The sequence below is a fragment of the Carcharhinus amblyrhynchos genome, chromosome 26 (genome assembly GCF_965287045.1).
Source record: "Carcharhinus amblyrhynchos chromosome 26, sCarAmb.v2.hapA, whole genome shotgun sequence".
Taxonomy (NCBI): Eukaryota; Metazoa; Chordata; class Chondrichthyes; order Carcharhiniformes; family Carcharhinidae; genus Carcharhinus; species Carcharhinus amblyrhynchos.
Window position 1 is genome coordinate 42,674,720 of NC_137349.1, and position 18,986 is coordinate 42,693,705.

Here is an 18,986-nt window from a genome sequence, read left to right on the forward strand (position 1 = left end):
TTCATGAGGCACTAGCACCAGTACTAGAAAAAGCCTTTATGCTTGACTCCACTAAAAACACTACTTTCTGCACCCTCTCCTTTCCTTCTCCCCTATGTACTCCAAGAATGGTATGTTTTGTCTGTATAAGTGCACAAGATACAGGAGTTGGGATGTCTATAGAATACAGGAGTTGGGATGTCTTGTTGAAGTTGTACAAGACATTGGTAAGGCCACACTTGAAATACTGTGTACAGTTCTGGTCACCCTATTATAGAAAGGATACTATTAAACTAGAAAGAGTGCAGAAAAGATTTATTAGGATGTTACTGGGACTCGATGGTTTGAGTTATAAAGAGAGGCTGGATAGACTGCGACTTTTTTTCTGGAGCGTAGAAGGCCAAGGGGTGATCTTATAGAAGCCTATAAAATAATGAGGGACACAGATCAGCTAGATAGTCAACATCTTTTCCCAAAGGTAGGGGAGTTTAAAACTAGAGGGCATAGGTTTAAAGTGAGGGGGGAGAGATATAGAATTGTCCAGAGGGTCAGTTTTTTCACAGAGGGTGGTGAGTGTCTGAAACAGGCTGCCAGAGGTAGTAGTAGAGGTGGATACAATTTTGTCTTTTAAAAAGCATTTAGATAGTTACATGGGTAAGATGGGTATAGAGGGATATGGGCAGGCAGTTGGGACTAGCTTAGGGGTTTAAAAAAAAGTTGGGCCAAGTTTTTTCCATGCTGTAAAACTCCCTGACTTATACAGTACTCATACATACATACATACATATCCCATACATGTGATAATAGTAAATCAAATCAAACTTGGAGCGGAAAGGGGTGCAAACTAATAAAACAGAGGGACAGTTCCTGTGGCATGCCACTTGTTACATCCTGACAACCAGAAAAAAAATGTTAGCTCTGTTTCCTGTGAGCCATGTCAATGTTACCCCTTACACCCTGAGCTTTCATTTTCTGCAATAACATTTGATGTGGCACCTTATCCAATGTTTTTTTGGAAATCTAAGTACAGCGCATCGACAGGTTCCCCTTTATCCACAACAGTGGTTAGCACTGCTGTCCCACAGTACAGGGACCTGGATTCAATTCTGGCCCTGGGTCACTGCCCGTGTGAGTTTGCACGTTCTCCCCGTGTCTGCCTGGGGTTCTTCTGGTGGGTGCTCTGGTTTCATCCCACACTCTCAAGATGTGCGAGTTAGGTTGATTGGTCATGCTAAATTGTTCTTGAATGTCAGAGGGATTAGCAGAATAAATATGTGGGATTACGAGGACAGGACCTGGACGGGATTGTTGTCAGTGCAGGCTCAATGGACCGTAATCGATGATACCTGGAGTGGAGAAACTACGACATCTTCTCCGCAGTCTTCAACACATCATTGATGAAGACGAACATCTCGCCAGGGCCATTCCCACACCCCCACTTCTTGCCTTCAAACATCTGCACAACCTCAAACAGACCGTTGTTTGCAGCAAACTATCCAGCCTTCAGGAGAACAGTGACCACAACACCACACAACCCTGCCACAGCAACCTCTGCAAGACACGCCGGATCATCGACATGGATGACATCATCTCACTTGAGAACACCATTCACCAGGTACACGGCACGTACACTTGCAACTCGGCCAACGTTGTCTACCTGTTACGTTGCAGGAAAGGATGTCCAGAAGCATGGTACATTGGGGAGACCATGCAGACGCTACGACAATGGATGAATGAACATCGCTTGACAATCACCAGGCAAGACTGTTCCCTTCCTGTTGGTGAACACTTCAGTGGTCACGGGCATTCAGCCTCTGACCTTTGGGTAAGCGTTCTCCAAGGCGGCCTTCACGACACACGACAGTGTGAAGTCGCTGAGCAGAGACTGATAGACAAGTTCCGCACACATGAGGACGGTCTCACCTGGGATCTTGGGTTCATGTCGCCCGATCTGTAACCCCCATGACTTGCCTGGGCTTGTAAAATCTCACTTACTGTCTTGTCTGGAGACAATATACAATTAACCTGTGCTAATGCTATCTCCATTCACATTGTCTGCATCTTTAAGACTTGAATAGCAGGTTAGTTGTAAAGATTTGCATTCTAATCAGTATTCTGTAAACTGTGTGTGACTTTATATGTCCTTCTCTGATCAGAACCTTCCACACACCTGATGAAGGAACAGTGTTTCCGAAAGCTTGTGGATTTACTATCAAATAAACTGGTTGGATTTTAACCTGATGTTGTGAGGCTTCTTACTACTAATTTATCCGCCACAGCCTTGCTTTCCATTATCAATTTCCCTGATGCACTTTCTCTTTGCACTTGTTGAGGGGTGGGGGGAATGGAGAGAAATTGAGGAAGGAGGGCAAATGAAGGGCCTAAAGGGTCAGGGAAGCAGATCAAATGGGATAATGGGGAAGGGAACAGAAATGAGTGGTAATGGGAGGTGTGGGTGGCAGAATGAAGGGAGGGGAGAATTGGGGAGTAAGGAAGTGAAAAAGGGTGATTTGGGGTGGGAAAATATGGGGGTGAATTGATTAAGGAGGAAGAATTGGGTGGGGAGGGAAGAATGGAGGGGGGCTGCCCATGTTGTTTATTCTTGTTTGAATTTGAATAAAAGATTGGCAGTTGGCTGTTCTCAACTGCATTGTCTAATCACACTCTCTACTCATGCAATATGAATTGTTGGTTCCTCTATTGTTAGTATTTCTTGTGAGATGTATTGATGTTTGCAAGACCAAACTTTGATGGCATGTTTCTTACTTCTGTGATATTGATTAATGTCTCTGCCATGTGCTCAATCATAAATTCTCCTGTCTCTGCTACTAAGGGACCAGCATTTACTTTAGCTACTATTTTCCCTTTCATGTATTTGTAGATGTCCTTGCAATTTTTTTTACGTTTATATTCCTTGTTAATTTACATTTATATTCTTTTTTAAATCAACTTTTTGCTGGCCCCCTTCCTCTAAACCCTTAGACTTGCTGCTATTCTTTGCAATAGTATTAATCTTTTCCTCTTATCTGTTATCATAATATCCTTAATAAACCACATTTGGATCTTTTCCACTGACTTTTAAAATAAAATGTATTTTTGTTGAAGGTTTTGGATTGATTCTTTGATTGTTTCCAATTGTTTATTTATTGTCATACCTTTCAGTCTATTTACCTAATTAACCGTAGCTAGTTCTCCTTTTATACCTATGAAATTGGCTTTAAGTTTTAAGCTTCTTGTTTATGATAGAGTTTGTCATTTTCAAACTTAATTCAGAATTCAATTATGATCACTATTTCCTAGTCAATCTTTTACAATGACATTACTAATTAACCCTGCCTCTCTGCGCAAGACTAGATCTAAAATAGTTTATCCCAAGTTGGTTTCATGAAGTATTGTTCCAGGAAACTATGGGGAAAGCATTTTACAAACTCATCTTCTGGACCATTCTTGCCAATTTGATTGTCTCGATCTACATGAAGATTAAAGTCCTCCACAACTATTATATCGCTTTTGTTCCAGTCTCCAATAATTGATTGTTTAATACTCTACTGTTAGGGGTCCGATAAACTACTCCCAATAGCATTTTCTGACCCTTGCTATTCCTAATGCTACTCCATGCTAATACTACTTCCTGATTTTCTGAGCCAAGATCCTTTCTCACTCATTCTATTATCAGGTCCACCTGTTCTCCTTTCCACTCTGCCTGTCTTTGTGAAATGTGCGCTCTGGAATACTTATTTCCCAACCTTGGTCATCTTGTAACCGTATCTTTGAAATAGTGATTAGATGTAAACCCTTTATCTCTATTTGTGCCACTAGTTCGTCTATTTTATTGCAATGCTCTAAGCATTCGGATAAAGTGACTAAGTTTACTACTTTACTACTATTCCCTGCATGGGCCTTACTGTCTGATATACTATTACTGCTAAACTCTGTCTTTTCCTGTGTAACGCAGCTTGTCTTTACCCACCTTGGTATACTTTTCTATTGCTCAAACTTTTATTGTTGGTTTTCTAACTTCCCCTTCACCTGAACCCTCCTCTCCCTTTGTTAGTTTAAAGCCATTTTTCCCTAACCTGACCATATTTTTTGATGCCCTCCTAAGTGTCGACTCTCTTCTTTCCAATCACAATCTGGTTTCCATTATCTGCATTGCAAGCCCATTTTCCGTCAAAGTCGTAGAGATATAGAGCACAGAAACAGGCCTTTCTGCCAACTCATCCATGTAGACTAGCTTTCCTAAACTCAACTACCTTGCAGTATTGCTTTTGACTTTCCAAATCTCATCATGTGAACCCTCTGTAGCCCATTCCACCTCCCCCCCCACCCCTGCCATTTCCCCCTCACACACTCCCAGTTAACTATTTAGTTTGAAGTTCTCCCTGCAGCTGTAGTTGTTATAAAATGCTACTTGTATGATTCACCCAAATACTGCACCCAACATGGTTCAGGTGAAGACCCAGTGATACAGTTTGCTTTTCCCCAGGACTGGTGCCAGTGCTCCCTGACTCAAAACCCACTTTTCTCCCACTTGTGTGTATAATGATAAGTTAGAGTTTAGAACTGAGTAACTTAGCTCTTGAAGATTGTAAAAAGGAGTTAAGGGGAAAGGATGTGCTGATTGTCCCATTAAGAGCAACACAGCAGAAGAGAATCATCTGGCTCAGGAGACTAACTGGGACCCGATTCGTGGTGAAGTTTATTCTGTTTCTGAATGCATATCCAGATGTGGGTGGTTAAGAAAGAGAAGATGTTAGCTGGAACAGAGGGTCCAAAATAGCTTTCAAGCAATGCTACATGCAGAGTAACATCATTATTTACCTGGCGCATTGTGCCAATGCCCAGGCTAATGACATTATTAAACTGTTTTCTCCCCCAGGTCAGTACAAACCACCAATAGCTAAGCTGAAGGTGGGCCTACACATGGATAACAAATCCAAAAAATTCAGCCAGAAAAATCACTTACCAGAACCCAGCTCCCAATTGCAAACGGTGACTGCAGAATAAAATCTTGTGCTCCAAGTCTTACTGTTAACAACATAACAGTACAAGGAGAGATTTGAGCAGACTCCACTGATCACCAGTGCTTCAATCAGAACCCACCCCCTTTCAATCCGGTTTCCACACTGAAGAAGTGGAATCTTTCCTCAAAAACCCAGAATGTTTCCTGTGCCACAGAATGAATGCTTGACGGTCAATGGTGAATGTTCAACTGATGGTGTTCAAAGTCTCTTTCAATTCTGAGCAGCAACATCTATAAAAGGTTTTGTCGTAGGAAGCGTCAGTCTAAAGTTCAGTCAGTGGGGAACTTGGACAGAACTGCATCTGGCAAAAAGAATGCTGCTGCTCTCTGCCACTCCTGTCCTTTTTGCTTTTCCTTGATGTTTGGTTAATTAGATGAGGAGAATCAGATCAGTACTAACACAAAATGGAACTAGATGCAGTACATGACAATGACTGAGCATTTCTTATCCTTTACAAATTAACAGAGGTCAGCACTAGAGTCAAATTGTTGTAAATAAATCATGTGTCACACACCTGGTCAAAGAGCAAGAGAAAACCCCACCTCTTGGAGTCCTGTTGGTGCTGCTGGATAAATGTAGAGGTGACTCCTGGAACGTAGGCTTCATGCACTAAAGAACATATTGGTCATATTGGTAATGAGAGGACTGAGCAAGATTTTAAATCTGTCAAAATCCATTCACTTGCAGGGAGTTAAGATCAGGATTTCCCATTCCTCCCACTGGGACAGCAAGATTGGGACAGGTTGTGCTCTTGTTCTCACTCGATATTTTTTAAATTGGGTGGAGAAATGGCAGATGGAATTTAATCCAGATAAATGCGAAGTGATGCATTTTGCTAAATCTAATGCAGGGGGGAGCTATACACTTAATGGAAGAACCATCAGGAGTATAGACACACAGAGGGATCTGGGGGTGCAAGTCCACAGATCCTTAAAGGTGGCAGCACAGTTGGAAAAGATGGTGAAGAAGGCATATGGCATGCTTGCCTTTATTGGACGGACATAAAGTATAAAAGTTGGCATGTGATGTCACTGTTATGTAGAACATTGTTTAGGCCACATCTAAAATACTGCATCCAGTTCTGGTCACCACACTACCAGAAAGACGTGGAGGCTGTGGAGAGAGTACAGAAAAGGTTTACCAGGAAGTTGCCTGGTATGGAGGGTATTAGCTATGAGGTGAGATTGAGCAAACTAGGGTTGTTCTCCCTGGAAAGGCTGAGGTTGAGGGGCGACTGAATAGAAGTTTATAAAATTACGAAGGGCATAGATAGGGTGAACAGTTGGAAGCTTTTTCCCAGATCAGAATTGACAAACACAAGGGGTCACAAGTAAGGGGGAGCAAGATTCAATACAGATATGTGGGGAATGTATTTTATACAGAGGGTGGTGGGGTCCTGGAATGCACTACCAAGTAAGTTGGTTGAGGCAGACACACTAGGATCATTTAAGACTTATCTAGATAGCCACATGAACAGACTGGGAATAGAGGAATACAAACGGACTGTCTAGTTAGGAACACATGATCGGTGCAAGCTTGGAAGGCCAAAGGGCCTGTTCCTGTGCTGTATTGTTCTTTGTTCTTGTTCATTATCTCTCTCTCACTGTTGCCCATTATGCCTCAGTGCAGGAAATTGGACAGCAAGCTTTTGTATATTTTAAAAAAAGTTCAAGCAGACCCTAAATCCAATCCCCTTGGCCCAATTTGGATCAGACGATAATGTCACAGAATGTAGAAAGAGGCCATTTGAGCCACCATGTCTGCACCAGCTTTCCAAAAGAGCATAATGATTTAGTAGCATGCCCCTGCACATTGTTTCTATTGTGATAATTATCTAATGTCCTCTTGAATGCTTCAATTGAACCTGCTTCCACCACACCTTCAGGCAGTGCATTCTGGAACCAAATCACTCACTGTGGAGAAGTATTTCTCACATCACATTTGCTTCTTTTGTAAATCACTTTAAATCTGCCCTCTCATTCTTGATCCTTTTACAAGTGAGAACAGTTTCTCCCTATCTGCTCTGTCCAGTCCCCTCATGATTTTGAACATCTCTATCAAATCTCCTCTTAGCCGCCTTCTCTCCAAGGACATATGTCCCAACCTCTCCAATCTATCCTCATAACTGAAGTTTCTCATTCCTGGATCCACTCTTATAAACCTCTTCTGCACCCTCTCCAATGTGTTCACATCCTTTCTAAAGTGTGGCACCCAAAACTGTGCACAGTATTCCAGCTGGGGTCTAACTAGTGTCTTGTATAAATTCAGCATAACTTCCTTACTTGTATGCTTTATTAATTGCTCCCTCCACATGTCCTGCCACCTTCAATGACCTCTGCACATATACACCCAGATCCCTTGAATTTCACCCTTTATTTTATACTTTCCCGGCACACCAAGATCTAGATCATTAATATATTAGGGAAAACAAGGGCTCCATACTGACCCCTGTGGAACTCCACTACAAACCTTGTTGTAACTCAAAAAATATCCATTGATCATTACTCTGCTTCCTATAATTCAGTCCATTTTGCTACTGTCCCTTTTATTCTAAGAGCTACAACTTCTCATAAGTCTGTTGTGTGGTGCTGATTTAAAAGCCTTCTGAAAGTCCGTGTATACCACATCAACAGCATTACCCTCATTAACCCTTTCTGTTAATGTGGAGTTTTTTTGAGGAGATAAGTTAAACACAATTTCCCGTTTGGAAATCTATGCTGGCTCTTCCAAATCAACCCACACTTTTCCATGTGACTAATTCTATCCTGAATAATTGTTTCTAGAAGCTTGCTCACCACTGATGTTAAACTGGCTGCCCTGTAATTGCTGGGGCTATCCTTACAACCTTTTTTGAACAAGGGTGCAATATTTACAATTCTCCTTTCCTCTGACAACTCCTCTGAGTCTAGAGAAGATTGGAAGAGTATGGCCAGTACCCCTCACTTTCCATCCTCACATCCTCAGCCTTGACGCATCTCATCCAGTTCCAATGACTTGTTAACTTTCAGTACCAACAGTCTATTTAACACTTCCTCCTGATCAATTTTGAACCCTTCTAGGGAGAGAGTTTTCTCATCTGTCGCCATGGCCTGTTGAGTATCTGCCTCCTTGGTAAAGACGGATGCAAAGTATTCATTTAATACCTCAGCCATGCCCCCTGCTCGCTGTGTAAATTCCCTTTTAGGTCCCTAATCGGTCCTATTCCTCCTTTTACCAGCCTTTTACTATTTATGTGCCTAGAGAAGAATTTGGGATTCCCCTTTGTTGGCTGCCAGTCTTTTCTCATAATCCTTCTTTGCTCCTCCAATGGGCTTTTTCACTTCTCCCTGAATCTCCTGCGTTCTTCTTGGTTCCCAACTATATTTTGTACCTGACACCTGTTGTAAGTACATTTTTTCTTCCTTTCTTAATAGAACATAGAACATAGAAAAACTACAGCACAAACAGGCTCTTTGGCCCACAAGTTGCACCGAGCATATCCCTACCTACTAGGCTTATCTATAACCCGCTATCTTACTAAGTCCCATGTACTTATCCAAAAGTCTCTTAAAAGACCCTATCGAATCCGCCTCCACCACCACCGCCGGCAGCCGATTCCACGCACCCACCACCCTCTGAGTGAAAAACTTACCCCTGACAGTTCCTCTGTACCTACTCCCCAGCACCTTAAACCTGTGTCCTCTCGTAGCGACCATTTCAGCCCTGGGAAAAAGCCTCTGAGAATCCACTCAATCAATACCTCTCAACATCTTATACACCTCTATCAGGTCACCTCTCATCCTTCATCTCTCCAAGGAGAAAAGACCGAGCTCTCTCAACCTATCCTCATAATGCATGCCTCCCAATCCAGGCAACATCCTTGTAAACCTCCTCTGCACCCTTTCTGTGGCTTCCACATCCTTCCTGTAATGAAATGATCAGAACTGAGCACAGTACTCCAAGTGGGGTCTGACCAGGGTCTTATAAAGCTGCAGCATTATCTCCCGACTCCTAAACTCAATCCCTCGATTGATGAAGGCCAGTACACCATACGCCTTCTTAACCACATCCTCTACCTGCGAAGCTGATTTGAGCATCCTATGAACCCGGACCCCAAGATCCTTCTGATCTTCCACACTGCTAAGAGTCTTACCCTTAATATTATATTCTGTCATCCCATTTGATCTGCCAAAATGGACCACTACACACTCGTCTGGATTGAAGTCGATCTGCCACTGCTCCACCCAGTCTTGCATCCTATCTATGTCTCATTGCAACTTCTGACATCCCTCCAAACTAGATACAACACCTCCGATCTCCGTGTCATCGGCAAAGTTGCCAACCCATCCCTCCACTTCCTTATCCAGGTCATTTATAAAAATCACAAAGAGCAAGGGTCTCAGAACAGATCCCTGGGGCACTCCACTGGTGACCGACCTCCATGCAGAAAAAGACCCTTCTACAACACTCTCTGCCTTCTGTGGGCAAGCCAGTTTTGGATCCACAAAACAATGTCCCCTTGGATCCCATGCCTCCTCACTTTCTCAATAGGCCTTGCATGGGGGAACTTATCGAATGCCTTGCTGAAGTCCACATAAGCCACATCCACTGCTCTTCCTTCGTCAATGTGTTTAGTCACATCTTCAAAAAACTCAACCAGGCTTGCAAGGCACGATCTGCATTTGACAATGCTGTGCAATTTTTGATCATACTATACCTCTCCAAATATTCATAAATCCTGTCTCTCAGGATCTCCTCCATCAGCTTACCAACCACTGAGGCTAGACTCACCGGTCAATAATTTCCTGGGCTATCTCTTTTCCCTTTCTTGACTGGAGGAACAACATCCGCAATCCTCCGGAACCTCTCCTGTCTCTATTGATGATGCAAAGATCATCACCAGGGGCTCTGCAATCTCTTCCCTCAACTCCCACAGTAACCTGAGGTACATCCCATCCAGTCCTGGCGACTTATCTATTTTGATGCTTTTTAAAAGCTCCAACACATCCTCTTTCTTAATGTCAACATACTGAAGCTTTTCAGTCCACTGCAAACTTGCACTACAACCACCAAGATTGTTTTCCACTGTGAATACTGAAGTAAAGTATTAATTGAGCACCTCTGCTATTTCTACCGGTTCTATACAAACTTTCCCATCGTCACATTTGATAGGTCCTATTCCTTCACATCTCATCATTTTGCTCTTCACATACTTATAAAAGGCCTTGGGTTTTAGAACATAGAACATAGAACATTACAGCGCAGAACAGGCCCTTCGGCCCACGATGTTGCGCCGACCAGTTACAAAAACAATGACCCACTAGCCTATACCAATCCCATTTCGTCCATAAACCTATCCAGAGATCTCTTAAACGCCCCCAAACTAGACGCATTTACAACTGCAGCAGGCAGGGCATTCCAATCCCTCACCACCCGCTGGGTAAAGAACCTACCCCTGACATCCGTCCTGTAGCTACCCCCCCCTTAATTTAAAGCCATGCCCCCTCGTGCTAGCTTTCTCCATCCGAGGAAAAAGGCTATCACTATCCACCCTATCTAAACCTCTAATCATCTTATATGTTTCAATAAGATCCCCTCTTAGCCGCCTTCTTTCCAACGAAAACAACCCTAGATCCCTCAGTCTCTCCTCATAGGACCTCCCCTCCATACCAGGCAACATCCTAGTAAACCTCCTCTGCACCCTCTCCAACGCCTCCACATCCTTCTTGTAATGCGGGGACCAGAACTGCACACAGTACTCCAAGTGCGGCCGCACTAGAGTAGTGTACAGTTGCAACATTACACTGCGACTCCTAAATTCAATCCCCCTACCAATAAACGCCAAGACACCGTACGCCTTCTTGACAACCTTATCTACTTGATTCCCAACTTTCAGGGATCTATGTACACACACACCTAGATCCCTCTGTTCATCCACACTATTCAAAGTCCTCCCGTTAGCCCTATACTCGACACATCTGTTGCTCCTACCAAAGTGAATTACCTCACACTTCTCCGCATTAAATTCCATCCGCCACCTCTCGGCCCAGCTCTGCAACCTATCTAAGTCTCCCTGCAGACTATGACACCCTTCCTCACAATCTACCACACCTCCAATTTTGGTGTCATCAGCAAATTTACTAATCCACCCAACTATACCCTCATCCAGATCATTAATAAAAATTACAAACAACAGTGGCCCCAAAACAGATCCCTGAGGCACACCACTCGTAACTGCACTCCATGATGAATATTTACCATCCACCACCACCCTCTGTCTCCTATCTGATAGCCAATTCCTGATCCAACTTCCTAGATTACCCACAATCCCATACATCTGCATTTTCTGCAGAAGCCTACCATGGTGAACCTTATCGAACGCCTTACTAAAATCCATGTATACCACGTCAACTGCCTTACCCCCATCCACCTCTTTGGTCACCTTCTCAAAAAACTCAATAAGGTTAGTAAGGCACGACCTACCCGCTACAAAACCATGCTGACTATTTCTAATCAATTCATTACACTCCAAATAACTATAAATCCTATCCCTAATAATTTTTTCTAAAACCTTGCCCACAACAGAAGTAAGACTCACCGGTCTATAATTCCCGGCAAAGTCTCTGTTCCCCTTCTTAAACAATGGGACAACATTCGCTATCCTCCAATCCTCCGGGACTACACCAGAGACCAATGACGACCTGAAGATCTGAGCCAGAGGCTCTGCAATCACCTCTCTAGCCTCCCAGAGAATCCTAGGGTAGATCCCATCCGGACCAGGGGACTTATCTATTTTCAGCCCCTCAAGAATTTCCAGCACATCCTCTTTATCAACCGTAATACTGTCTATTTTACACCCCTGCAACCCAATGTCCTCCTCAGCTATATTCATGTCCCCCTGCGTGAACACCGAAGAGAAATATTGGTTCAATACTTCTCCAATCTCCTCCGGTTCCACACACAACTTCCCCCTGCTGTCTGTAACTGGCCCTAATCTTGCCCTGACCAACCTTCTGTTCTTGACATACCTATAGAACGCCTTAGGATTCTCCTTAATCCTATCAGCCAAAGTCTTCTCATGTCCTCTTTTAGCCCTTCTCAACTCACTCTTCAACTCCCTCCTAGCCAATCTAAAGCTTTCTAGTGCACTATCTGAGCCCTCCAATCTCATCCGAACATAAGCCTCCTTTTTCTTTTTAACCATCGACTCAACTCTTTTAGTGCACCACGGTTCCCTAGATCTACCAAATCCACCATGCCTGACAGGGACATACCTATCAAGGACTCGCAGTAGCTGCTCCTTGAAAAAACTCCACATTTCAGACGTTCCCAGTCCCTGTAATCCCCTAATCCAATCCATGCTTCCTAATTCACTCCTGATAGCCTCATAATCGCCCTTACCCCAGCTAAAATTGCTGACCCGAGGTTCATGCCTATCTCTTCCCATCACTAAGGTGAACGTAACCGAATTGTGGTCACTATCACCAAAATGCACACCAACTTCCAAGTCTAGCACCTGGTCTGGCTCATTTCCCAGCACCAAATCCAATATAGCCTCACCTCTAGTTGGCCTGTCTACATACTGAGACAAAAAAAAACCTTCCTGCACGCTTTGTACAAACACTGACCCCTCTAGCGAGCTAGAACTATAGCAACTCCAATCAATATTCGTAAAGTTAAAGTCCCCCATAACAATTACCCTATTACTTTCACTCCTAACCAGGATTGTCTCCGCAATCCTTTCCTCAACCTCTCTAGAACTTTTAGGAGGTCTATAAAAGACTCCCAACAGGGTGACCTCTCCTCTCCTATTTCTAATCTCCGCCCATACTACCTCAACTGACAAGTCCTCATCAAACTTTCTCTCCGACACTGTGATACAGTCCTTGACTAGCAATGCTACCCCACCCCCCCTTCTACCTTCTTCTCTACTCCGACTAAAGCATTTGTACCCCGGAACCTGCAACATCCATTCCTGACCCTGCTCTATCCATGTCTCAGAAATGGCCACAACATCAAAGTCCTTTTACTTTAATCTTACCTGCCAAGGCCTTCTCATGACCCATTCTGGCTCTCCTAGTTTCCTTCTTAAGTTCCTTCCTACAAGTCGTATACTCCTCTAGAACCCTAACATTACCAAGCTCCCTGAACCTTTCATACGCTTTTCTTTCCTTCTTGACTAAAGTCATTACAACTTTCATGCACCACGGTTCCTGTAACCTCCCAAAACTTCCCTGTCTCATCGGAACGTTGTCGTGCAGACTCCAGACAAACATTCCTTGAAAATCTGCCACATTACTTCTGTACGTTTCCCTGAGAATACCTCCTTCCAATTTATGCCTCTAATTTCCTGCCTGATAGCTTCATAATTCCCTTTACTCAGATAAACATTTTTCTAGCTTGTCTGATCCTATCCCTTTCCAATGCTAGTGTGAAGGAGATAGAGTTATGATCACTATCCCCAAAATGCTCTCCCACTGAGAAATCCAACACTTGTCCAGGTTCATTACCCAATACCAGATCGAGTACAGCCTCTCCTCTTGTAGGCTTATCCACATATTGTGTCAGGAAACCCTCCAGAACACACCTAACGAAATCCTCCCCATCTAAACCCCTTACCCTAGGGAGATTCCAACTGATATTTGGGAAATTAAAATCTCCCATCACGACAACTCTTGTTATTACATCTCTGCAGGATCTGTTTCCCTATCTGTTCCTCAACATCCCTGTTATTATTGGGCAGCCTATAGAAAACACCCAGTAAAGTTATTGACCCCTTCCTGTTCCAAACTTCCACCCACAGAGACTCCTTAGACAATCCCTCCATGGCGTCCATCTTCTCTACAGCCGTGACACTATCTCTGGTCAACAGTGCCACTCCCCCACCTCTTTTGCCTCCCTCCCTGTCCCTCCTGAAACATCTGAAACACGGCACTTGAAGTATCCAGTCCTGTCCCTGAGACATCCAAGTCTTTGTAATGGCCACCACATCACATTTCCAAGTAGCGATCCACGCTCTAAGCTCATCCACTTTGTTAGCAACACTCCTAGCGTTAAAATAGACACATCTCAAACCTTCGGTCTGAGTGCTCCCCTTCTCCATCACCTGCCTCTCCTCCCTCTCACACTGTCAACAATCTCTATTTGTGAGCTAACCTCCTCTCTCCCAGTCACTTTATTTTGATTCCCTTCCCCCAACCATTCTAGTTTAAACTCTCCCCAGTTGTCTTAGCAAACCTTCCTGCCAGGATATCTCCTATCTCCTGTCTCTCATCCAGAGACTTCTGGATTTGTTTGCCCTCCCTTTCCCTTTTAAGGGAATATACTTTGCCTGGGCCATGTCTATTTTGATAGTCGCCCATTGTTCAGCTACAGTTTTTCCCGCCAACCTTTTATCCCAGTCTAACTGGCCCAGCTCCGTTCTTGCCCCATTGAAGTCAGCTCTTCCCCAGTTAATCATTTTTATTCTGGATTGTCTATTATTCTGTTCAAATATCATCTTAAACCTTACAATACAATGATCACTGTTTCCTAAATGTTTCCCACTGACACTTGATCTATTTGACCCACCTCATTTTCAAGAACTAAGTCCAATAGTGTATCCTCCCTGTTGGGCTCAACACAGACTGCTGTAGAAAATTTTCCTGAAGAACTTTAGCCCTCCCCGCCCTTTACACTAGAATAGCATCTCTGTCATGTAGAAGGAGGCCATTTCCTCCATTGAGTCTGCATCAGTTGTCTGACTGAGTATCTTACTCAGGTCCTCTCCTCTGCCCTATCCCCACACATTTACCAATGCTAATCCATGTTACCTGCACATCTTTATTTGATTTGATTTATTATTGTCCCATGTATTATCATACATTGAAAAGTATTATCTCTTGCGTTCTACACTAAAGCATACCATTCAAAGAGAGGGAAACAAGAGGGTGCAGAATGTAATGTTACAGTCACAGCTAGGGTGTAGAGAAAGAGCAAGGAGGCCCATTCAAAAGTCAAAGTCAAAGTTTTGGCACTAAGGTGCGATTTAGCATGGTCAATCCACCTAACCTGCACATCTTTGGACTGTGGGAGGAAACCAGAGCACCCAGAGGAAATTCACGCAGACAAGGGGAGAATGCGCAAATTCCATCCAGACAGTTACCCAAGACCAGAATTGAAGCTGTGTCCCTGCACTGTGAGGCAGCAGTGCTAAAGCCTAATAGTCAACCATAAACTCCAAAGCAAGAGCGTTGCTAGATGAAATTCGACCCAAGGTTTAAGAAGAATTAGTGTGACTTGTTCACACTGGTGTGTTAGTACCAGTTACAATGAGTGAATAGGCTGCTCCCATCATACCTGTCATGAAGCCAGATGGCTCATTTTATATTTGTGATTTTAAACAACTTTCCTTTAATTGAAGATTTGTTTGCTGGGTTATCAGGTGGGCAGAAATACAGTAAAATTGATCTTTCACAAGCATATTTACAAATGCATGTAGCTGTTGAATCACTATCATTACTTTCCATCATTACAATGAAAAAGACCTTCATGAGTAAAGGCCTTTGGAATAATATCCAGAGCAGCCCCATTGCAAAAATTGATAGATCATATTTTAAACGCTCTGTCTGGAACACAATGTTACCTGGATTTTATTCTAATTACAGGGCCCAGTGAACAAGAGTATTTGAATGATTTAGAAGCAATATTGGATAAGCTTCAAGCGCATGGTCTGCGTATCAAAAAAAGTGCCTTTTTCCAAACAATAGCCCAGTATTTCGGTCACAACATTATTGATAGTAAAAGCTTACAGAAAGCACCTAAAAAGATGGTAGCTATTTTGAATGGACCATGGCCAACAAATGTGATGCAAGAGAGGCCTTTTCTAGAATTAGTAAATGACTATGACAAATTTGTTCCTAACTTATCTACGTTATTGAAGCCATTGCATAATTTACTGTATGTAAAACAGACATGGGACTGGGCAACAGAATGTGAGAAAGTGTATGAGGTTGTCAAAGGTGCTTTGCAGAAGTCTGAAAGTTTATTTATCTGTGTCACAAGTAGGCTTACATTAATGGGGGATATATGTCAGTGGAGGGTGGGGGGTGCTAATCCTGCTGGAGAGGCCAGCAACGGATTGCAGAGGGGGCTAGTGCACATGCGTGGATCTCCTGGTATACTGGGAGATTGGTTGACAAATGCTAACACCCCCCCCCACCCGCCTCCCCACCAACCAGCCCAACCTCCTCCTGATGGCCGGATGCAGCACCCTGATCACTGGCTCTTACTACCCCTCCTGCCCAACAGCCAGCCCCCACCCTCTTATTCCCAATGGCTGGCCTCCAATCCCCAACCTCACTCCTGTGCAGAGTTCCCCCAATTCCTTCCCATCTTGCCTCCCACTAACCCCATCTAGTCCCACCCCCTCAGCACTGCCTGGTGACCTCTGGGTTGTGCCAGGATGCTGGTGGACACTACCAGTGTGCCAGGCTGGCAGTGCCCAAGGAGAACCACCCCTGATCTCCCGGGTCACCTCAATAACCTCTAGTCCCACCAGCGAGGCCATCATGCCTGGTCCCCTTTGATGGGAACCATATATGATCCCCAAATTTAAGCATGGGCGAAAAACGGGATTTGCATCCAGCCAATCACTATCTTCCCTGTTCGCCTTTGGATGCGATCAGCCCTGTGTTAATATTTGTTAATACTTATTAGCAACTGTTCAGTTGAACCTGGGACTCTGTCACCCCAATGCAATGCTCCTGGGGCAAATGACATTCTGTGATCTCTACATTGATGTCCTGAATGACAACCCCAGAACAACCCTGTTATTCCCTCAGAGCAATCTGAGTATCGCATGGTCAGACAAATAATCCAGGAACTCCAGAACAGACCAGGTGCACCCAGCGAAATCCAAGTATCACCCTCCACTCCAGCACTCCCCCCTACCTTTCCCCCAAACAAACCAGTCATCGCTAGAACAATCTGGGCACCCTATTACACAAGCCAGAAGATCAACCAGATCCACCTGGTTCTCAAAATGCATTCCATTTAAACCAGGCATTTGAGAGATGTTTACTGGCATTATTCTGGTCTTAAAGGGGAACTTGCAAATGTAAGTTCCCCTTTAAGACCAGGATAATGGTTAGCTAAAAGGATAGCCTTGTAGTTCATTGGTCTGTGCAAATTACCAGAGAACTTGTAGTGGGCCTGAGACCATTCATGGTCCATTCATGCATTAAGGGTGAATTTACAATCAATGACCAACATTGCACTGATGTGGATATGCCGGCGTTGGACTGGGGTAAACCCAGTAAAAAGTCTGACAACACCAGGTTTCAGTCCAACCGATTTGTTTGATAGTAAATTCACTAGCTTTCGGGTTAGCCCCTTTGTCATTCACCTGACGAAGGGGCTAACCCGAAAGCTAGTGAATTTACTATCAAATAAATCGGTTGGACTGAAACCTGGTGTTGTCAGACTTTTTACAACATTGTACTACCTGAGATCGATCAATCTACTCATGATACTGTCCATCACACCCAGCACCATGGAAAAGTGACACTACCATCATATCTTCTTTATTTAATAGAACATAGAACAGTACAGCGCAGAACAGGCCCTTCGGCCCGTGATGTTGCGCCGACCAGTTAAAAAACAATGACCCTCTAACCTAAACCAAACCCTTTCCATCCATAAACCTATCCACGGATCTCTTAAACGCCCCCAAACTAGACACATTTACAACTGCAGCAGGCAGGGCATTTTTTGGCCAATTGTTTCTTTTCATAGCTGAAGTAATGGATTAAGAACAAAGAATAGCGCATTACAGAAACAGGCTCTTCTGACCACCACGTCTGTGCTGATACAGATGCCTTTCTAATTAAATATTTTCCTTTTTTCTCCATGGTCCATATCCCTCTATTTCCTGCCTAATCATGTATCTATCCAGATGTCTCTTGAAACGTTGTTCTCGAATCTGCTTCCACCACCTCGGGCAGCGTGTTCCAGGCATTTACCACCTTCTGTGAAAAACCTGCCCCTTACATCTTTTTAAAACTTTCCCCCTCTCACTTTCAACCTATGCCCCCGAGTAATTGACCCTTTGGCCCTGGGAAAAGACTGACTATCCACTCTATCCAAGCCTGTCATAATCTTGTAAACCTCTATCAGGTCCCCCCCTCATCCTCCAACGCGCCAGTGAAAACAATCCAAGTTTGTTCAACCTTTCTTCATTGTCCATATCGTCCAAACCACGCAACATCCTGGGAAATCTTTTTTGCACCCTTTCCAATGCATCAACATCCTTCTGATAGTGTGGCGACAAGAATTGTACACAATATTCCAAATGTGGCCTAACCAAAGTCTTATACAATGGCAACATGATTTTCCAATTCCTACACTCAACATCCCAACAAATGAAGACAGGCAAGCCATTTGCCTTCTTGACCATCTTGTCCATCTGAGTTGCCAGCTTCAGGGATCTGCATGCCTCTATGCTAATATTTCTAAGGACTATACCATTTACTGGATACTTTTCTTCTGCAATAGACCTTCAAAAATCACAACACCACTTGTCACAGACCTCCAGTTAGAAAAGTATCCTTCCACTGCTATTCTCCTTTATATGCCCAAGATGTGGAGGTGCCAGTGTTGGACTGGGGTGGTCACAGTAAGAAGTCTCACAACACCAGGTTAATAGTCCAACAGGTTTATTTGAAATCACAAGCTTTTGGAATGCTGCTCCTCCATCAGGTGAGTCTTCTTACAATGCAATGAAGTTACTGTGAAATTCCCCTAATCGTCATACTGTGGCACCTGTTTGGGTCAAGGCGCTTAACTGGCACATCTTTCAGACTGTGGGACGAAACTGGAACACCCAGAGGAAACACGTGCCAACACAGAAAGAGTGTGTGAACTCCACACAGACAGTGACTCATGCTGGGAATCAGATCTGGGACCCTGGTGCTCTGAGGCAGCAGTGCTAACCACTGTGCCACCGTGCCGCCCCATTGGGTAAGA

General features: G+C 43.9%; 1 protein-coding gene across 1 annotated transcript in view; it reads right to left on the reverse strand.

Annotated features, from left to right (window-relative positions):
* Window positions 1-5,330, reverse strand: part of wdr55 (WD repeat domain 55) — a 59,230-nt gene extending 53,900 nt beyond the window's left edge. The window contains exon 1 of the mRNA XM_080213304.1: window positions 4,946-5,330. The gene's annotated coding sequence lies outside the window, so the exon portion shown is untranslated. The remainder of the gene's footprint in view (window positions 1-4,945) is intronic.
* Window positions 5,331-18,986: the final 13,656 nt, after the last annotated feature.